Source organism: Manis pentadactyla, chromosome 13, assembly GCF_030020395.1.
Source record: "Manis pentadactyla isolate mManPen7 chromosome 13, mManPen7.hap1, whole genome shotgun sequence".
Lineage (NCBI taxonomy): Eukaryota > Metazoa > Chordata > Mammalia > Pholidota > Manidae > Manis > Manis pentadactyla.
The window spans coordinates 274,211-297,710 of NC_080031.1; the positions used below are offsets into that span (position 1 = coordinate 274,211).

The following is a 23,500-nucleotide window of genomic DNA, read 5'->3' on the forward strand; positions in this document are numbered from 1 at the left end:
CCCGACCACCACACCCTCGGTTATGGGTTACAGAGCTTCTGTGCTACCACAGCAAAGGTGACGAGCTACAGAACAAACCATCTGGCCCACCAAGCTCAAAATATGGGCCCTCCACAGAAAGTGTGCAAACCGCACACTCTAGATTCAACTACCAATTTTCAGGAAATACTGGGGACAAAAGAAAAGGTAAGTTATACCATCGGGAACGTAATCAACAAAACTCCAAATGAAGATTCTAAATCTGTACTGTCCAGTGTGGTGACCGCTATCCCCATGTGGCTTCTGAGTACTTGAAATGTGACTAGTGTCACATATTCAAGTGATGATCATCTTGGATATAATGGGTTAAATAAGATATATTATTAAAATTAATTTCACCTGTCTTTTACTTTTTAAAATGTGTTTACTAGAAAACTTAAAACAGGTAGCTAACCCTTTTTGTTGAAGAGTACTGCTTTAAACTATGTTTGAGTAACCATAGTGCAAACTAAGTAAGAAGGTGGTTATCAAAGAATCAAGACATAGTGTCAGTCTTGAGGAGGTGCAGAGTAAGGAGAAACGGGTCGGGGTGTTTGGGAGGGAGCCACAGTGGGCCTCTGAGGCCGTGGCCATCACAGCTGTCTCCTTTCACAGGTAATGGTTACAAGATGTAATTACCTTATAAGACTTCATTAAGTTGTATGTTTTCTGCTGTTTTCTGTCTGCTATTCTGATAAATTGTAAAAACTATTTTGAAAATAGAATTTACCATCTTTAGATTTAGAATGTGAACATGAGACTCGTCAGTATTTATCTGGTGCTCTTGGTCCTATACACATGAAGTGATTCCAGGGCAGACACTAGGCAACTTAAAAACCCAAAGGTCTCTTCTTCTGGAGTCCAGACTCTGGGGGCTGCTCCCCCAGAAGCACCACCCAGAGAGGCAGCAGGGCCCAGCTGTGGACGCTGTGAACTCTGGAGCCACACTGCCTGCATCTGAGACCAAACTCTGCCACACTAACTATGCAACCTAGAGCAAGTTACTCCAATTTTCTGTGTTTCCTGCCATGCCAAATGGGGTATCTAGCCCATGGGGTTGTTGTGAGAACCAAATTACTTCATATACATAAAACCACTTAGAATAGGCTGAGAACGAGGGAGGAGCCAAGATGGCGGCGTGAGTAGAGCAGCGGAAATCTCCTCCCAAAACCACATATATCTATGAAAATATAACAAAGACAACCCTTCCTAGAATAAAGACCAGAGGACACAGGACAATATCCAGACCACATCCGCACCTGAGAGAAGCCAGCGCCTCGCGAAGGGGGTAAGAGACAAGCCCCGGCCCCGCGGGAGCCGAGCGCCCCTCCCCCCAGCTCCCGGCGGGAGAAGAGCAGGCAGAGCGGGAGGGAGACGGAGCCCAGGACTGCCGAGCACCCAGCCCCCGCCATCCGGGCCAGAGCGCAGACACAGTACGTGCCCAGGGGGCCCTGGATGCTGGGGAAACAGGGCAGCAAGAACACTGAGCGGGCACCGGAGGCCGGGCACCAGAGGACATAAGAAAAGTGAGCGGCCATTTTTTTTTTTTCTGTTTTGGTTTGGCGAGCATTTTTGGGAAGTCTTAAAGGGATAGGGACCCTAATACTAGGGAAACAGGGTAGCAAGACCGGTGAGCAGATGCCTGAGGCTGGCGCCAGAGAATAAAGAAAAACGAGTGGCCATTTTTTTTTTTTAATTATTAAATTTTTTTTTTTTTTTGTGGTCGTTGTTTTCTTTTGGCGGGTGCTTTTTGGAAGTCTTAAAGGGGCAGGGCGGGGCACTTAATCCAGAGGTAGGGAATCCGGGATCTCTGGGCACCCTAACCCCTGGGCTGCAGGGAGCAGGGAGGCCCCTTACGGAGATAAACAGCCTCCCAGCAGCTCCTGCTCCAACGCGACTCCACCACTTTGGAGCAGAGGCCCGAGCCAGGCCACGCCCACAGCAACAGCGGAGATTAACTCCATAGCAACCGGGCAGGAAGCAGAAGCACTGTCTGCGCGCAGCTGCGCAGCACAAGCCACTAGAGGTCGCTGTTCTCCCAGGAGAGGAGGGCCACAAACCAACAAGAAGGGAAGTCCTTCCAGCCGTCACTCGTCCCAGTTCTGCAGACTATTCCTATCACCATGAAAAGGCAAAGCTACAGGCAGACAAAGATCACAGAGACAACACCAGAGAAGGAGACAGACCTAACCAGCCTCCCTGAAAAAGAATTCAAAATAAGAATCATAAACATGCTGACAGAGATGCAGAGAAATACGCAAGAGAAATGGGATGAAGTCCGGAAGGAGATCACAGATGCCGGAAAGGAGATCGCAGAAATGAAACAAACTCTGGAAGGGTTTATAAGCAGAATGGATAGGATGCAAGAGGCCATTGATGGAATTGAAACCAGAGAACAGGAACGCATAGAAGCTGACATAGAGAGAGACAAAAGGATCTCCAGGAATGAAACAATATTAAGAGAACTGTGTGACCAATCCAAAAGGAACAATATCCGTATTACAGGGGTCCCAGAAGAAGAAGAGAGAGGAAAAGAGATGGAAAGTATCTTAGAAGAAATAATTGCTGAAAACTTCCCCACACTGGGGGAGGAAATAATCGAACAGTGCACAGAAATACACAGAACCCCCAACAGAAAGGATCCAAGGAGGCCAACACCAAGACACATAATAATTAAAATGGCAAAGATCAAGGACAAGGAAAGAGTTTTAAAGGCAGCTACAGAGAAAAAGGTCACCTATAAAGGAAAACCCATCAGGCTAACATCAGACTTCTCGACAGAAACCCTACAGGCCAGAAGAGAATGGCATGATATATTTAATACAATGAAACAGAAGGGCCTTGAACCAAGGATACTGTATCCAGCACGACTATCATTCAAATATGACGGTGGGATTAAACAATTCCCAGACAAAACAAAAGCTGAGGGAATTTGCTTCCCACAAAACCACCTCTACAGGACATCTTACAGGGACTGCTCTAGATGGGAGCACTCCTAGAAAGAGCACAGCACAAAACACCCAACATAGGAAGAATGGAGGAGGAGGAATAATAAGGGAGAGAAGAAAAGAATCTCCAGACAGTGTATATAACAGCTCAATAAGCGAGCTAAGTTAGGCAGTAAGATACTAAAGAGGCTAACCTTGAACCTTTGGTAACCACGAATTTAAAGCCTGCAATGGCAATAAATACATATCTTTCAATAGTCACCCTAAATGTTAATGGGCTGAATGCACCAATCAAAAGACACAGAGTAACAGAACGGATAAAAAAGCAAGACCCATCTATATGCTGCTTACAAGAAACTCACCTCAAACCCAAAGACATGTACAGACTAAAAGTCAAGGGAGGGAAAAACATATTTCAGGCAAACAACAGTGAGAAGAAAGCAGGGGTTGCAGTACTAATATCAGACAAAATAGACTTCAAAACAAAGAAAGTAACAAGAGATAAAGAAGGACACTACATAATGATAAAGGGCTAAGTCCAACAAGAGGATATAGCCATTCTAAATATATATGCACCCAACACAGGCGCACCAGCATATGTGAAACAAATACTAACAGAACTAAAGGGGGAAATAGACTGCAATGCATTCATTCTAAGAGACTTCAACACACCACTCACCCCAAAGGATAGATCCACCGGGCAGAAAATGAGTAAGGACACGGAAGCACTGAACAACACAGTAGAGCAGATGGACCTAATAGACATCTACAGAACTCTACATCCAAAAGCAACAGGATACACATTCTTCTCAAGGGCACATGGAACATTCTCCAGAATAGACCACATACTAGGCCACAAAAAGAGACTCAGAAATTCCAAAAGATTGAAATCCTACCAACCAACTTTTCAGACCACAAAGGCATAAAACTAGAAATAAACTGTACAAAGAAAGCAAAAAGGCTCACAAACACATGGAGGCTTAACAACACACTCCTAAATAATCAATGGATCAATGACCAAATCAAAATGGAGATCCAGCAATATATAGAAACAAATGACAACAACAACACAAAGCCCCAACTTCTGTGGGACACAGCAAAAGCAGTCTTAAGAGGAAAGTATATAGCAATCCAAGCATGTTTAAAAAAGGAAGAACAATCCCAAATGAATGGTCTACTGTCACAATTATCGAAATTGGAAAAAGAAGAACAGATGAGGCCTAAGGTCAGCAGAAGGAGGGACATAATAAAGATCAGAGAAGAAACAAATAAAATTGAGAAGAATAAAACAATAGCAAAAATCAATGAAACCAAGAGCTGGTTCTTCGAGAAAATAAACAAAATAGATAAGCCTCTAGCCAGACTTATTAAGAGGAAAAGAGAGTCAACACAAATCAACAGTATTAGAAACGAGAAAGGAAAAATCACGACTGACCCCACAGAAATACAAAGAATTATTAGAGAATACTATGAAAACCTATATGCCTACAAGCTGGGAAACCTAAGAGAAATGGACAACTTCCTAGAAAAATACAACCTTCCAAGACTGACCCAAAAAGAAACAGAAAATCTAAACAGACCAATTACCAGCAATGAAATTGAAGCAGTAATCAAAAAACTACCAAAGAACAAAACCCCCGGGGCCAGATGGATTTACCTCGGAATTTTATCAGACATACCGGGAAGACATAATACCCATTCTCCTTAAAGTTTTCCAAGAAATAGAAGAGGAGGGGATACTCCCAAACTCATTCTATGAAGCTAACATCACCCTAATACCAAAACCAGGCAAAGACCCCACCAAAAAAGAAAACTACAGACCAATATCCCCGATGAACATAGATGCAAAAATACTGAACAAAATATTAGCAAACCGAATTCAAAAATACATCAAAAGGATCATACACCATGACCAAGTGGGATTCATCCCAGGGATGCAAGGATGGTACAACATTCGAAAGTCCATCAACATCATCCACCACATCAACAAAAAGAAAGACAAAAACCACATGATCATCTCCATAGATGCTGAAAAAGCATTTGACAAAGTTCAACATCCATTCATGATAAAAACTCTCAGCAAAATGGGAATAGAGGGCAAGTACCTCAACATAATAAAGGCCATCTATGATAAACCCACAGCCAACATTATATTGAACAGCGAGAAGCTGAAAGCATTTCCTCTGAGATCGGGAACTAGACAGGGATGCCCACTCTCCCCACTGTTATTTAACATAGTACTGGAGGTCCTAGCCACGGCAGTCAGACAAAACAAAAAAATACAAGGAATCCAGATTGGTAAAGAAGAAGTTAAACTGTCACTATTTGCAGATGACATGATACTGTACATAAAAAACCCTAAAGACTCCACCCCAAAACTACTAGAACTGATATCGGAATACAGCAAAGTTGCAGGATACAAAATCAACACACAGAAATCTGTGGCTTTCCTATACACTAACAATGAACCAACAGAAAGAGAAATCAGGAAAACAACTCCATTCACAATTGCATCAAAAAAAAAAAAATACCTAGGAACAAACCTAACCAAAGAAGTGAAAGACTTATACTCTGAAAACTACAAGTCACTCTTAAGAGAAATTAAAGGGGACACTAACAGATGGAAACTCATCCCATGCTCATGGCTAGGAAGAATTAATATCGTCAAAATGGCCATTCTGCCCAAAGAATATACAGATTTGATGCAATCCCTATGAAACTACCAGCAACATTCTTCAATGAACTGGAACAAATAATTCAAAAATTCATATGGAAACACCAAAGACCCCGAATAGCCAAAGCAATCCTGAGAAAGAAGAATAAAGTAGGGGGGATCTCACTCCCCAACTTCAAGATCTACTATAAAGCCATAGTAATCAAGACAATTTGGTGCTGGCACAAGAACAGAGCCACAGACCAATGGAACAGACTAGACAATCCAGACATTAACCCAGACATATATGGTCAATTAATATTTGATAAAGGAGCCATGGACATACAATGACGAAATGACAGTCTCTTCAACAGGTGGTGCTGGCAAAACTGGACAGCTACATGTAGGAGAATGAAACTGGACCATTGTCTAACCCCATATACAAAAGTAAACTCAAAATGGATCAAAGACCTGAATGTAAGTCATGAAACCATTAAGCTCTTGGAAGAAAACATAGGCAAAAACCTCTTAGACATAAACATGAGTGACCTCTTCTTGAACATATCTCCCTGGGCAAGGAAAACAACAGCAAAAATGAACAAGTGGGACTATATTAAGCTGAAAAGCTTCTATACAGCAATGGACACCATCAATAGAACAAAAAGGAACCCTACAGTATGGGAGAATATATTTGAAAATGACACATCCGATAAAGGCTTGACGTCCAGAATATATAAAGAGCTCACACGCCTCAACAAACAAAAAAAAAATAACCCAATTAAAAAATGGGCAGAGGAACTGAACAGACAGTTCTCCAAAAAAGAAATACAGATGGCCAACAGACACATGAAAAGATACTCCACATCGCTAATTATCAGAGAAATGCAAATTAAAACTACAATGAGGTATCACCTCACACCAGTAAGGATGGCTGCCATCCAAAAGACAAACAACAACAAATGTTGGCGAGGTTGTGGAGAAAGGGGAACCCTCCTACACTGCTGGTGGGAATGTAAGTTAGTTCAACCATTGTGGAAAGCAGTATGGAGGTACATCAAAATGCTCAAAACAGACTTACCATTTGACCCAGGAATTTCACTCCTAGGAATTTATCCTAAGAATGCAGCAATCAAGTTTGAGAAAGACCAATGCACCCCTTTGTTTATCACAGCACTATTTACAATAGCCAAGAATTTGAAGCAAACTAAATGTCCATTGATGGATGAATGGATAAAGAAGATGTGGTGCATATACACAATGAAATACTACTCAGCCATAAGAAAAGGGCAAATCCTACCATTTGCAGCAACATGGGTGGAGCTGGAGGGTATTATGCTCAGTGAAACAAGCCAGGCAGAGAAAGAGAAATACCAAATGATTTCACTCATCTGTGGAATATAAGAACAAAGGAAAAACTGAAGGAACAAAACAGCACCAGAATCACAGAACTCAAGAATGGACTAACAGGTACCAAAGGGAAAGGGACTGGGGAGGATGGGTGGGTAGGGAGGGATAAGGGGGGGAGAAGTAGGGGGGTATTAAGATTAACATGCATGGGGGGGGTAGGAGAAAAGGGAGGGCTGTACAACACAGAGAAGGCAAGTAGTGATTCTACAACATTTAGCTATGCTGATGGACAGTGACTGTAAAGGGGTTTGTAGGGGAGACCTGGTATAGGGGAGAGCCTAGTAAACATAATATTCATCATGTAAGTGTAGATTAATGACACCAAAAAAAAAAAAAGGCAGTTCCTGTGTGGTGACCTCCAATGAGTTTTACACAAGGGTATAAAGGGCATATAAAAGTGTAGGCAAAGGGTCTGTTTGTGTTTATACAGAGGATCAAAGCCTAATTGGGCTACCCCAAAAATGAACTAAGATACGATATGAAAAAGAACTTCCAACATCAGCACTCTCGGGAGGACTCATGCCAGAAGATGATCATCAAAAAACCCCAACAAGGATCCACGCACTGCTACAGCTGTAGATGCACTCATCCCACCAGTTCCTGGACTTGCCATGGGAATGAAGGAGATATCTAAGCTGGCCTGTGCATACAGTAAAACAACAAATTTGACTGGATCTATACTGTTGGAACTCAACCAAGAATTAGGAGAAGTGCAAATTGTAGCGCTCCAAAATCTTACAACTACAGACTATTTACTGTTAAAAGTACATATGGGATGTGAACAGTCCCCAGGAATGGGTTGTTTTAATTTGTTTGATTTCTCTCAGACTGTTCAAGTTCAGTTGGACAATATCCACCATATCATAGATAAGTTTTCACAAATGCCTAAGGTGCCTAACTGGTTTTCTTGGTTTCACTGGAGATGGCTGGTAATTGTAGGTCTGCTTTGGTTATGTAGCTGTATTCCTATTATGTTAATGTGTCTGTGCAATTTAATAAGTAGTTTAAGACCTATACATGCTGAAGTTACTCTACAAGAAGATATGTCAAAGAAATAATCAATCTTCCCATGTTTTCTTCCGTCTGCTACTTCTATAGCTTTTCTTCTTCCTTCCTAATTACAACCCTTAAATAGAATTCGTGCCTCATATCAAATTTACCGAGTATCATAATTCTTCCAAGTGGTAAAGATACCTCAAGACAAATGCTGGGCATAGAAGCCACAGGGCAAAAATCTGAAAAGAAGTAAAAAACTAACCTTTTCAAAGAATATTGTTCTCTCTCACTTACCAACTTTACATTTCCCTGTATGGCCCCGGAAGATGACTGGTTAGCCAGAGACGGGTAAGATTCCTCAAGGGAGGACCAACCTAAGACAGGCACAGTCGCAGGGGGGCCATCAGGTGAGAAATTGGGGATCAACAGAGGTGAGGCTTAGAACCTCACCCCCCCCCCCGTTTTGAGAGAAATCTTCTGCATCCGTGGATGTTTTATTGCCCTTGTCTAGCTTGGATTAACACATAGTCTACAGGCACACACCTGATCATCTACATTTGCTCTCTTACAACACTAAACTATGTTTTCTACCTTTATCTTGTATCTACCTACCACTTCAGCATTTTATTAAAAATAATAATAATAAAGAGAGAAATGTGGTATCCACATATAAATCAAGTATAAAAATCAAATGAGTATTCATATTTGAACTGACTGTTTATAGTTCATAATGCATGAGCAAAACCGAAAGTTTCTGTGATGACTGCCCTTGTACTGTTCACCATGTAACTTATTCACTATGTAAGAATTTGTTCTCCATGTAAGAACTTGTTCATTATGCTTCAGAAGATTGGAGACTGATGAAAATTAGGCTTGGGGTGGATTAATGATTGTGCATTGAGCACTGACTCCCTATACAGAATTTTATTGTTGTTAACAACCATTTGATCAATAAATATGAGAGATGCCCTCACAAAAAAAAAATATATATATATATATACACACACTTCCAATTGTAAAATAAATAAGTAACCGGGATGTAATGTATAGCATAAGGAATATAGTCAAAATATTGTAACAACTTGGTATGGTGATAGCTGGAACCTAGAATTATCGTGTATATAAATGTTGAATCACTGTGTTGTACACCTGAAACTAATGTAATACTGTGTGTCAACTACCCTTCAATAAAAAATAATTATCTACAAAAAAAAGAATAGGCTGAGAACAATTAAGTGCTTTCTTTAGCTGGCTATGGTTATTGTTATTTCTGTAACATAATGACCTAGATCCTTGGACTTAAAATTGCTATTATGTGAAGTCATCCTATACACTCATATAAAGGATGCAGAGGGTCAAAGAGCATTCCTAACACAGCTATGCTTGTTCTTCTGAGAAGTCAAAAATTCCAGGAAACATTACTCTGCCATATGGCAGTCCAGCCCACAGTGCCCAAAGCCACGCGCCCCTAGACGCAGCCTCAGTGCCCCTTTCTGATCACAGCTCCCACTTCCTTTGACTCCCCACTACTGTAACAGCTACTAATGGAAGAGAAAACTCATGGTCTGGTTAAGAAAAAAATGAACGGACACCAAGAGGGGTCAGACTAAACTTTATCCAGGCCAGAATCAAGTATTAATTTTGCAAAAAGGATCCTAACAATAGAACCAAACCTCCCCTAAACAAATTCTTATAATGTTAGGAGAACAAGAGCATATCTATGCTCCTTAAATACTAAGAGTTACTTTACCTGTTCATCTGAAGCTAGATTAGTGAACAGTGGAACAATTTCACTTTTCACACTATTTCTAAAACTTTTGCGAATTCACCCAATTTGGAAGCAGCAGCACGTCGCACCACTAGTGTGTCATCTGAGCACAAGGAATGGAAGTACCTGGAGCAAATGAAATAATGCAAGTATTTCCTGTCGAAAAACAATGGTTAAACACTCCCCAACACACACTTGCGCCCAAGCACACACATACAGAGATTCTCCCTCATGAACCTCAGTGATCAGGCGTCTACTCACAGACATGACAGAGAAAACCACGAGCACAGCCAGCCAGATTGTGACATCACCGACCCACCACAGCATCAGCCAGTCACTGGTGACAGGGTGCTGTGTCAACTGTCAGCTACGACTCCCCAGTAACCCCAAATAACCAAAAAAAACAACATATCTTACTGTCGGATCTCGGCTTTGACAGCACGTGAAGCCCTGGGATAGCAAACGCTGAACAAACTACATGCAGACGTGCAAGAAGTGAACCAATCCCCACTTGCGAGGCACTTCACCAGAGGCACAAAATGAGCCCCCAGAGCACCAGGAGTGTGTTCCTGGGAGATCCACCTCAGGGACGCCACAGCCTTGTCGTGAACCACAGTCTCTTCTACCATCGCCAAACTTTCCAAAGGAGGCTGAGTACACCAAAAAAAAAGAAAACTTAAGTGAATCAGGTTAGATACTGACTATCACCTTTTAAAGTGACTGAAGGGAGGTGCTGCATGGAAGCAGAATGTCAGCAACATCACACCAAACGGTTACTTTCAGCTCACACGGTGGTAACTTTAGGTGTGTTCAACCTGAAGGCAGACCTGCAGTGCCCAAGATCTCACGGCTCAAGTAGCAGTGCCCACAGGGCACCTACAAAGACACCTGACACAGTATTAATATTGTGAGCTGATCACTGGATGTAGAAGCTATGCAGCCAAATTCAGACAGAATCATGTTTATTTGCTCAACAGTAAGTGCAAAAACATGAGCAACCTTGGACACCATAATTACAGAATGACATCTCATCAGGTCGCTGAGTCCACAGCCTTTGGAGTATTATTCTACCATTCGTGGAGGTGTAAGCAACCATTATCTACCCTTGTGTGGACCTGCAATTTATCCAACCTATAAAAGGCTGAGTTAATATTGTAAGCTGAATCACTGGATGTAAAAGCTATGCAGCGATACAAAATCACTTTTTTAGAATACATCCAAAATCTTTTCATGAGCCAGACACAGGGCAGGAGTTTCAGAGAGAATTGGGTGAAGAGTACAAAGATGTCAGGAACCTTTGCTTGCAGCTTTAGAAATAGAACAGACCAGGACTAGGCTCAGTAAGTGAATATGACACACCCCCAAAAAAAGTAAAACAGGGCTGATTCTCTGAACCTCAGCCTTTCTGGATCTGCATTTAATCCAGCTAGGTTCAGCAGATACCATGACCTGCAAATGTTAAGGACAAAACCCACACACAGAACTGACGAAGAGAGTAAACAGAATTGACTCTAAGAAAAGAAGTATGTCTGTCTAGTAATATATTTCAAAACCTGTTTGCTACACAGAGGCGGGAAGTACTCAGTTTTCCTAAGAGATACTGTGGAAGCCCTTCTGAAAGCTCCAACTCTCTCCCTTGCAGGCCTTCCGTGGCCCGCCTCTGCCTCTCAGACCGCTTCTCAGGCACTATCTCGGATAATCGCTATCACCGCTACAGAGTAAGGCCAGCTCTGGAGACATGCGCCAGACTTGAACTCCACCTGCTTCTCCGCGCCCTTTTTCCTACTGCGCCCCCTGCACCCCCCACCTCTCTGGCCTACTCCAGCCATACTTTATGCTCCAGCACAACCTGCTGCATGATTCCAAGCCTCTGAAATTTATTCTTTCTATGATTATCATTGTACTCTAGCACCAAGTGGGGAGAAGAAACGAGGCAAACAGGTTACTTGCTCTGGCAGAGTTTATAGTCTAATGGAGGAAGATAAAAATTAATCAAGAAAACAAGTAGATGGTGATGAACACTCTGTAAAGATACAGAATAGGATGACAGGACAAGGAATGACTGGGAGGAATCTCAGGTCGCGGGGTCAGGGAAGGCCTTTCTGAGCTGCTCTGAAGTCGGCATCCAAAAGCCTAGGAGCAGCCGCCGGCAGCTCGAAAGAACATCTTATCAGCAGGAATGCCTAGTGCAACAGTCTTAAAGCAGCAATAAGTTTGGTTTATTCAAACAAAAAAAGACCACTGTGAACATAATGAGTTCATCAAGAGGGAACACAGCATGGAAGAAACTCCCAGGTCAGGTTCTGTTAGATACAAACAAGGTGAGGTAGGACTTCGGAATTTTCCAGAAGCCATGGCAGGAAATGATCCGTCCCTCTGCCGGGTGAAGAGTGAACTACAGGGAGGGGTCGGGGCCAGAGGGGTAGGCGACGAGTCCGGAAGCTGCTGCAGTGATCTACAGGAAAGAGCATGGGGCCTGGAGAGACCACAGAGAGATGGTAGCAGGAGGGACGGAGGGCAGTGGACTCATCTGGAATAGAATCTGCAGTCACTGCGAGCTGCGGGGTAGAGAATTCAGTGGCGCCTTCTAGTTTTGACTGACAACCAGGTAGATGGTGATGCCACTTACTAAGATGGGACAACTAAATGAGGTGCTTTTGGGAGAGAGAATGGAATTCTGTTTTAGGCGTGCTAAATTTGAAATGCATGTCTGACATCCAAGTAGAAAAATTATAGGCAGATATATGGAGAGAGACAAACAGATATTTATATTTGTCTTTCTGTATCTATACATGGAGTTGCACAGAAAGGCCGGAGGTGGAGAGAAATCACAGTAGTCAGCTTCGTACAGACAGTATTTAAACCCTAAAGTATGTGGAATTCCTAGTCATCCTTCAAAACCTAGTTCAAGTGTATCACAGAGAAGGGACATAGTGGATCTCTGGCAACTTGCTACACTGATGGACAGTGACTGCATTGGGGTGTGGGTGGGGACTTGATAATATGGGTAAATGTAGTAACCACATTGTTTTTTCATGTGAAACCTTCATAAGAGTGTGTATCAATCATACCTTAATAAAAATTAAAAAAAAAAAACCTAGTTCAGACATTATCTCCGAAGGTTTTCCCTGATCACCCTGGTTAATCCTTTTCCTATTACTCGGGTAACTCATCTGTGCTTCTATTTTTCCACCTAACACCACATAGTGATTATTCGTTGACACTCCTGAAGACAAAGATCTCATTCCACTCACACTGTTCTTTTTTAACATCAACTGTAACTTCAGTGCCTGATAGAACAGGATATGAACAGAAGCCAACTAAACTGAACTGAACTCATCAAATTCACAGAGCACAAGTTATGCTCACAATCAAAAACAAGCTAAAGAACATTTCCAAAGTCATGATATTGCTAAGTAAGAAGTAAGAGTTCCAATTTCAGGGGGGAAAAACACCAATATAAACAACGAAATTCTTTTTCTCCTAACCTCTCAACTAACAAATGAGTTTACACAGGCAGAAAAGAAAAGGAATTCTTATATTCATAGTGAGAATAAGAAAGGGTTCATGGAGTCCAAAATGCATACATTATTTATTCTCTCCATAGCTAACACTGTGACTGTACATAAAAAGACCTGCATAAAAAATGTAGAATGCCTAGTGCACCACTATCCCTTATACTGCAAAAGTTTTGAAGGGAGCAGGCAAAATATACTCACCAGCAAACAGTGGGCAAAGTCAGGACCTCCCACCAGGCAGGTGACATTCCCCAACTGCTCACCGAGAGCTACAGAACCTCATCTTCATCATAAATTGTATCTGGAAATGACAACCAGACGCACTCACAACCAGGTCGGCCAGAGCTGAACACGCACAAAACCAGGAGCCCGTTTCCAGACCGCCCTGCGCCCTGTAACAGCACTTGTTCCTTCTCAAAGGTCAAGTCTTACGGGGTCTGCTTTACAGAATCAATCAGAAACCCCAGATCCCTTACCAGTTACTTCCCTTTAGCTACTTAGCTAAACAGGGAATGTCCGACTGCATCTGGCCACGACAGGACAACGCACAGTCCTGTTTCTCTTGCTCAGAAAGCATCAGGCTCAGTTCGGTAGTTAAAACGGTGGGTAACAGGTTCGAAAAAGCAGCCAAAGTTCTGAACACCGCTGGAAAAGTGGAAACGCCTGAGCCTTTCTCGTTTGGTTTTTGCTTTTGTTTCCCGTACCTTTTTTAAGCGGAAAAATTCACAACCTGTAAGGAACGGCAGCAGTTCGCCCCGCGTCCTCTCCACGCCCGGAGCCAGGGCGACCGTGACAACCTCTGAACACCGCTGGGACGGGGCTTCGGACGAGCGCGGGGAGAACGGGCGACGGCGCCGCTGGGGGTCGGGGAAGCCCTTCAGCGCCGCGGGCCGGGGACCCCCGGGGGCGCCGCCCGCAGGCCCCCTCGCCCTCAGGCTCCCGCGACCCCGGAACCCGCGCGTCCCCGTCGCAGAGCCCGTCGAGTAGCAGCGCGATCGGGCCTAGGGGGGAGTCGCCCCTCCGGCCCCGGGCCCCGCCGCGCCCGCCATCTTCTCCCTCCTCCTGCCGCCGCCCCGCGACCCGCGAGCCGCAAAGGCGTCGGCTGCGCCCGAGACCCCGGCGCCCGCCCGGCGTGAGCTGCGCGGACAGGCTGCGCGCGGCGCGGGGCCGCTCGGGGTCCCCGGGTGGCGGAGGCCGTACCCGCCGCCCACGCGTGCCGATCACGGGCTCTGAAGTGCAATTTCTGCGCGTCTGATTGTGAAGCGTGAAATCGTGAATAAATGCGGTTGGGAGACTTCGCCTTGCACGTGGGGTTCCTGGAAGCCAGCCCCGTACCTGGCCTTCCACGGGACTGAACGTCTGGGGGCCGATGGACCTGAACGGTCCTCTCAAACTAGGCCTACGGATGTATCGTCTAGGGCCTTCGTTCTGTTTTCATTCTAGTATTTGTTAAAATTGCATAAGCATATTCTGCGTTATCTGACCACTTCATAACTGGTATTGCTACACAATTTCAGTATCTACACCTGCAAGCGCGTTTCAGGCTGCTCATCTTCCAGGATAATGAGAAAAGTACTGCCGGATTTTAAATGATGAAGGTGTTTTCACGCACAAAATGCAGGCCAAACCCTTTTATTTTATGGAAAAAGTCTTTGGAAATTATGAGGGAAGCAAGTGCAGACAGCAGCACATTCAGTCAGTTACGTATCATCAACTGGAGAGTAGCTCACACAGGCCTCAATATGCTCAACAAAAATTAGCACACTGAGTGATGCTATTGTTTAAAACTCAACTACGCTTTGCTTACCCAAGCACCGTGAACTAGACACCTAAGGAATACTATGATTGAGCATGAAATCACAGGCTGAAAAAAACAGAGCCCAGGAAATTGCCTGGTTTGAGAGTCTTCAACCCTGGATTTCAATTCCCGCCTGTCTCTGACTCACGGTGACCTGCCTCTCCCTCGGCTCAGTCTCACCTCCCACACCCTCGTCCACAGTAAAACGGAGCTAACCATCTCAGGTTCCCTCTGTAGTTACTGTAATCATGTGAGAATCAAACAGGTAGTAAACATGGAGATGCTAATAAATCCTTCAGTGAAGAAAATGATTGAAACAGACTGCAGCAGAAAGACTATTTCAAAAGCTGGGCTGAATTGAAACTGGAACAAAATCTAAGCAGTCTTTTCAGGTCTGTGGTCCACTGACTATCTGAGTCACCTAAATTGCTTGCTAAAAATGCAGGTTCCTGACCACCCCAGATCTACTCAATCAGAGCCCCCTGAAAATGGGACAGGACATTTTATGAGAGCAAAGTCATTGACTTAAAGAAGTTAAAAGTTCATCGGGGAAAAGTAATTTCCATGTCAACAAAAACATCTGCTCAGGGAGAGTCTGAAGAGTCTCTGGAGGCCACCTCCGTCCTGAAAAAGCAAATGTCAGCTGCACCTGCTTTCAATGAGCAGTTCTGTCCCTAACGGCTGTGTGTTTTGCCAGATTAAAATGATCCCTTTTTTGCTGCCTTCCTGGAAATTGGCTAATGCTGCCTATACACAACTGAGGCACTAAGCTGTCACAGCGTCCTCTCTATGGCTCCCTCTGGTCTCCTCTCCAGGTTCTGCACACACCAGGAGAAACCAGGGAGTGCCAGAGGCAACAGCGAGATTAGGCCAGGGGTTAAAGCAACCCTCAGGGAACAATGTGACATTCGTTGCACAAAGGCACTGAGTTCTGACACCCACACTCAGTTCACTCATTCAGTGGTCGAGGGAAAACAGGATTAGACTCGCCAGTTGCTGTCGGAGGATAGAGTATGAAGCAGAACTGGCAGGGGTGGTCTCTTGTGCCTGAAACAGCTGTGTCACACCAGAAAAGGGTCAGGCCTGAGGAAGTCTGAGTGACGTCACTGTAACGTTCTTTCATGTCTTGCCTCATATTGACCAAGCTTGCGTCTTCCTCCCCATCCAGGGCTTTACAAATAAGTGCTTGGTCCAAGGCTGCTCAGCTCTAGTCATCCTACAGGGAGGGGCCGCCCACATGCAGGAGGGAGACCTGTACGTAGGCAGGTCTCCCGGGGCTGACCCAGTGTCGTCCCATTGAAAAGGCCGTCTGGCAGACGGCCCAGTTCATGCACAGAAAGCTTGAGGCACAGGCAAGCAAATTCTAACTATCTTCATTAGCAGGATGACCCTGGTCAACTGTCTCCTAGGTCTGTACTTAATTCACTTCAAAGTAGTAATTATCACCACCGCATTAGTGATGTTTCAATTTTATATCTATACAATGTCCTTATTCTGTGGGACTTGAATATTTTCCCCTCAACTTCATCTCAATATTTTCACCTCCTTTTTCTCCTCTGCTTTGTGGCAATATTTTAATCCATTTTTACGGTGCAGCATACCTGACAAAGGGAAAGAGCCTTTACCTAGAATCACGTAAAGAAACAGAAAAGGCTGTGAGACTCACGATCAGAAACTGTCACCACTCCTTGTTTCATCCCCCCCACCTCCACGCCGCAGCTTATCACCATGTACAAAAACATATTGGATTTCCAGAGCAAACCTTTGCTTGAATTCTTGGGAAGAGCAAATCAAAGAAACAGGACACTAGGCTCTGACTCAGGGCAGCACACACAGCACACACTGGAAGTCAGGAAGCCCGAGATTGACACCCCAGCTCTAACAATACGAGTTGGGCAACTTTAGACAAATAAATAAATTATCTTCTCTGAATCTTGGTTTCTGTACCTGTACAGCTGTGAAGCCTAGCTCACATGGTTCTTAAAATTTAAAAATTCATATACAGTGCTTATGTTAGTGCTTGACAAGAGTAAGTCCTCCAATGTCAGCTATTAATAGTTATTATCCACTGAGGAAGTAGAGGCAGCTAAGAGAACATTCCAAATCATTTGAGCTTTGGCAACAAAGCAGACCAGTGTGAAAGGACAGCATGACCTTAAGTCAGAAGACTTGACTCAAGGCTTTCCAGAAAGTTCTCATCAGGAAAATAGGGGCAAATCTTACCTTACTTCTCTCTTGGGGTTGTTGTGAGAAACAAGATCTATGATGTAAATGAAGTACCTCATAAATGGAAAGCACAATACAAATGTTAGAATCTATGTTACTGATTACCAAGGGCTCACTGACTCTGGTGCCCAAGCCAGACATTCAAACAGAAAAACTGGAGACATGTGTTCAAGGTGTGCAGGCTCCTAACTCCCCAAGAATAGCAGTCAGAATTAATATTTCCTGTAAACACAAGGTAGATTTAAGTTACAACAAACCTGGAAATCAAAAAGGCATGATGACTGTTAGTCCAAGGAAAGGAAATCTTGGCACATAATACCTCTAAAAACCAAAATCAGTCAAAGGGAGAAATAAGTTTAAAATCCGTTTATTGCTTATAAAACTGCAGTCCAGGCCATCTCTCTCTCCTGCTCCAGCAGCAGCAAAACCAGCCCTCCCCTCCCCTCTCAGGTCCAGATGAGCCCTCTGCTGCCCAGGTAATTACCCACTGATATGGAGATGAGCTTCTCTCCACCCCTGAGGAAAGATGCAAATGCACTAAAGCCATACTTCTTTCCACCTCTGAACGCCTGTTGATATGCAGATGTACCACAGCCAGGCGAGATATTCTGGAAATGTTACAATCTTACCCACAGTGACCTTTCTCAAAAGTCTCAGGCCTTTGAGTCCTATCATAGGCTCCAACATTGTTTGAACAGATCCCTGGCTATCTTGCCTGAAACAGCTCAAGAAAAACCCTTTAAGTGTTAGTGAGAAAGCAAGGTACACAGTGTTATTGAAATTGTGAGGTGTAATTTAAGCTGAAAATGTTCGGAAATAAGATTGCCCCTAAACAGACAGTATTAAGAGTAAAAACAAAGCAAGGGCCAGAACAGTGTATGTACCTTCTTAACATCTGTGAAGAACAGAATGCGCACACAGATGCTTGCAGAGGGACACTCATGACTAATCAATCACACTGGTCGATTATGGGAAGGTTAACTGGGTACCTGGGGAATGGAACGGAAGTGAGATTTTTTCAGTGTCTGTTACATCCATTTGTCCTTTTATTTGTCCTTACTGTTAGGCTGGAGGAAGGAAAAACAAGGACATGCAAACAGAACAGAGAGCTGTCATAGGGGGAAGAACAGACCAGACCCCAAGGTCCGTGCCTTATATGGAAAGGGGACAGCTCTTCCTGAATTCCATCCTTCTGATCTGCCAACTGAGACCTGGATGTCAGCCTCCTCCCTCTTGGAAGGAAAAAAAGTTTCTAGTTGTCTATTATGTCACCTTTAGCCGATCTTACCTCTCCATGCCCCCTAGGATAGCTTGCCCACTCCTCCCCCTCCTAACCCCTTATAAGCCCCCACCTCCCTGACCAGGTGTGACTCCCCCAGCCTGTAATACCCAGACTGCGGAACATCACCCGGGAGTGGCATTCAAATAAACTACCTGGCCCTTTGTTGCCTCTCTTCACCTGCTTATTTCAGCTAAAATTCATCTTACACTTACTATTAACTGCAGATCACTTGAATTTTACCCATTTTTCTGCTTTTTCCTTCTTCAAGACCCAATCCAGGATACCACAGTGCATTTAGGCTTTTTGAATTCTGAACCATGGGAGTTATTATGCATTCAAACCAACCAACCTTGGTTATCACACTGTAGACTGGACTCTGACTCTGCCTATCTGGCCTTCCCAGGGCACCCACAGATGTGTATAAAAGCCCTCTCCTGCCCACTATTCCCTGTTAGCCCTACTGTGCCCAACGGTGGCATCCTCCAGGTCTCCTTTGTCTCCCTTATCTTTGTAAACCCTTCTCACCATGCCTTGCGCTAGACCCAGCCAGCCTGAGTAGTAGCTTTCAGCACCCAGGCAACTGCGCCAGGATTCCAACAAAACTGAGGTTTGATGTAGCAAGAGCAGGAAGTACTTACAATATTCCTAATCCCCTGAAAGATTTTCTCTGTGGTATCCCCTGAAGATGGCACTCTTTCCCATTTCCTTTCTGATTTGCCCAGCAGAACTGTTAGGAGAAAGGTCAAAGAAGTAAGAAAGAAGCAGTGCCAAGACCCCCTGGACATGGCTCTCATATCTCAGCAAGAATTCAGATGGGACTGTAATTAGAAACTGGAATTTCCACTCAGTTCTAGGATATAGATCCCTTTCTGATCTAGCTGTATGTTTAAAATCAGCTAGGGGCCCCATGTTCTTGAAGAGCCCCTGAAAGAGTGAATGCGTTGTCTGCACACTCTGTTGAACTAGGACAACCTCCAGGCTGTGGTTACAAGAGGCCGATTAAGTAGAGGTAAAAACAGTGAGACAGGTTGACTCGATCCTGTTCTGTCTACCTATCTAATCATTCCAGATAGCTCAATAGTATCCAAAAAAGGAGATCAAGGACTGTGGACTTCAAAGAAGTCAAAAAGTAGGGAGTATAAAGTTCTGGTTAAGAGAGAGGTTCTGCAGTCAGACAGACTGCTTGGGTTGAATCCCAGGTCTGCTACCTCGGTGACCTTGGACAAGACATTTAATATCTGAGTGTCAGCATGCTTGTCTTCAAACAGAGGACAGTGAGAATCATCGACCTCATACATTATAGTAAGCATTGTGAAGAAAAAGCAATTTGCCAGGTAGTGAATAGTTAATAAATGTTATTAGCTATAATTCATATTATTTCTCCATAAAACAAATTCTGACCATCTAGAGGGTGTAAAGAAACAAAACAACACAGAACAAATGCATTCCCCATAGAGTTCTAAGATTAAGTTCAATGGTGTGTCTATCCGGTGTTACACACTTAGGGATGGGACTCTCCTTCTGCAGCAAAGGGCTGACCTTGTCTGTCCCTCAAGGCCTGAAGCTGCCTATGTGGGCACCTCACACTTTTAAATGCAAATTCTACTTCCTTCTTCAAATGTTTGCTTTTCACCCCATGATTCATTCGTGAGGAGCAAAGATATTCTAAGGCTCTCGCTCTGCCTGACGGGGGCTCAGTCCCTGCTACATGCTGTCACCTTCCCTTGGGCTGCTGTGCCATGGGAGGTGGGTCGTCGGCCCCCGGTGGAGGGGGGGCCCAGGACACTGATATATCCTTTGGGGCACCTTCGCTATTGATAAATTAGCAGAAGCGAAGTTAAGACTGTACTATGATGTGGTTTCCCCATGTTTGGAACTTTGAAAATGGGCAAATGGCTGGCAATTGTGCCTAAAAGAAGCTGATTTCCTCTCGCAATGAAACACAGATCTTTCTTTACCTGTGAACACCATCAAGGTTGTCTTAAACTGAAGTTAACCGCAGGAGTTTGTGGGTCATTTACGGGCCAGGGCGGCGCGGCCGTGTCAGACGGCCCGTCCCCCATGAACTGTGGGCATAGTTTTCTCCAGAACATTCTTGCAGTTACAGCAATGTGTGGAAACAGACTGAAGAAATACAACTCGGACATTTCAATTTACACTGGAATTCAGATTCCCGGAGGGAAAGGAAGCTCGGGAATCTTTGGCAAGGGCAGGCTGCCCCCTCCGCGGCCCCGCAGGCCAGAGGGCCTCCCTCGGTTTCCAGAAACAGCGACGGTGACACTGGCGGCAAAACAAAAACAAAGCCAAAAGAACATGGCGACAAATGTAAACTTCGTGCTATTTTTAAGAGTATCTCTGGTGATCAGAGACTGTGGAAAGACTTACAGAAAAAGTCCCAAGGAGGGGAGAGAGGCCTGAGCCTAGAATATTCCTAAGACCCTTTCATAAACGCAGCGCTGCAAAGCCAGCCTCCCTGTCTGTGTAACTTCACTGGCAGGAAAAAATGGGGCCACGTCATGGGAAACGCCAGGGAGACTCGGAGACACCTTGTCAAGAGGGACAAGGAAGAGGCGAGACCGTCCCTCCAAGATGCGTGGCGCTCCCCGTCCGCGGTGACCACGCAGGGCCACCTCCCCAGGACGCACCCGACCTTTGCCCCCGGTCCGCGGCCGCAGGGGCCGAGGGGCCGCCCTGGGGCTGGTCCGTCCGGACCTGGCTCGGCGCTCAAGGCGGGCCCCCCACTAGCCTCCCGGGCAGGGCGCCCCACCACGCTCCCCTCGGACAGCCGGGGGCCCCTGCCTGGGGAGACCACCGGCACCGGCCAGCGGGGCTTGACCTGGAAGGCCGGGCCGGCCCGCCTGCTCAAACTCTCCCACCAGATGAGTAAGTGGGCACTCGAGTGGGCCTGAAATCACCGAAAAGCCACCACTTCTTTTTTCCAGACGTTATCATTCAAATGTACTGAAACAAGAGGATCAATGGGAAGAGAAGTATAGTAAATTATTAATATCCATTAGTGTGTCTCAGCACACTGTGCACGCACTGCTTCCCGGAAAGCAGGACCCAGAGAACACGGCAGGCAGGTAGATAAGGGTCGAGAGCCCACAAGTAGAGAAAAGGGTCCAGGGAGGGCCGGAAGCCCGGGCAGCCTGGGGCTGTGACTGGGAAAGGGCACGGGACTTGTGGCCTACTTAGTTATCTTTGCTCTTTGATGTGACTGCTTGCCTTCCAGTCTTTACTAGCAGCAGCAGGGGACATTGGGAAAAAACCACTAAGTCGTTTTTAAAAACACTGATGCCTACACTCATCTTGGGTCCCTCACTCAGACTTCCTGGGGAGAGAGGGGCAGGTGTTAAGCCAATCAAGGCAATTGCGTAAAGGGTGCCACGTGATTCCCTCACGGGGTGGCTGAGCGCCCCGGCTCTGTAAGTCACCATGCCCTCCAGCACGCAGCGTGGTGCTGCTGAGGCAGCCAGCAAGCAGACCATCCTTCTCACTTGGCGACTTGGGATTTGAGGGAAAATGGCAAATTACAGGCCAGTGGCATCAGCTGCCAAATACTGGCTCTGAGGCGAATGAAGGTCAAAGAGAACCTTGTAAGGAAGAAAATAGCTAGGATCCATGGTGTAGGCCCCCCAAAACCCTTGTTTTAACTCACACAATCTTTTAGCTGTTAGGACCACCAAGAATCAATTGTTCATACTTTTATCTCCAGCCACATAAAGGCAGAACCAGCAGCCCAGAAACTAAAAGCAAAAAAAAACCATAAAACCTTATCACCTTTAAATAGTTTATGTAAAGATTCACCTAAATCATTTTTTTTTAATGCTCATACTCAGGTAAAATATTACTTACCCCAATTGTTAATCACCAGCTATTTATTCTAAGAAGTTACAATAGGATTTTCTGATCTGTCACTACAATTTTGTAATTCATGCCTTCTCTGAATTTACTTTTCATTTATCAAATCTGTTGGTTAGTTTGTTTCAATGTCTATATTGAACTTCACAGCTGAGGGGCCAGAAGTGCTTTCAGTTGTATCAGTCCTTGAATCACAGAATTTGTGTGACCCTCTTCCAGGACATCTTGCCATCAGATTGTGTTTCCGGCAGGGCAGGTAGCCGGTGGGATCCAGCACACGGGCAGGAGAGGTTCTGCCCCAAAAATACAGTCCCTGCATTAAGTCTGACCTTCCAAAATCAAGTATAATGGAAATGCTCAACAAAGGTGCCCAATCTCTCTCTTCAGAAGGTACTCTGCTGTGAGTGGAAGTCATGAATTCCTAAAATACACACACATTCCTGTTTTTCAAACTGCCCTGTGAGGATATCAGTCCTCGTGGTACGTGTCCTGTGGTCTAAACCTGCCAAACTGAAGGCAGCAGCTGTGTGTCGGCGGAAGGGCCCTTCCCCTCTGCCCTCCTCGCTGTCAGCAAGCACGAGCAGTACCCAGTGTTCAGGGACTGCTGCTGAGCACAAGGCATACCCAGAGGGACGGTAGGTCTTTGCCCCTAGACGTACCAACAGTGTTTCTGAGAGACAGGTTTATAAGGGTTACATAGTAAGGTTCTATGCCATTAATAAAGACACTAGGGGCTCAAGAAAGGAAGCGATCACAGGGGCTTGAAGTCTGGAGAGGAGGGAGACTCAAACTGGCTCTAAAAGTAAGAGCAACAAATAGAGGAGATGACCTGGACAAGGGAAGAGAAACAAACTGAGACTGAGGACATCTCCTTCCTGTAATTATATCAATAAAGCAACCTTCTCTAAGACAACTTGGGAGAAATAAACCAAATTTCGTGGGTATTTTGGGTGAAAACTGATGGTATAAAACCAGAGGGCTACTAAAGGTGCAAGGTATAGGAATGATGTCAGGCATTTATTCAC

The 23,500-nt window shown here is 44.8% G+C and overlaps 1 long non-coding RNA gene across 1 annotated transcript; it reads right to left on the reverse strand.

Annotated features, from left to right (window-relative positions):
* Nucleotides 1-13,046: 13,046 nt before the first annotated feature.
* Nucleotides 13,047-22,880, reverse strand: LOC130680333 (uncharacterized). The gene is made up of 3 exons (XR_008993295.1): nucleotides 22,470-22,880; nucleotides 22,273-22,360; nucleotides 13,047-13,609 (listed from the first exon to the last, which is right to left on the reverse strand). It is a non-coding gene; the product is annotated as an uncharacterized LOC130680333 (long non-coding RNA).
* Nucleotides 22,881-23,500: the final 620 nt, after the last annotated feature.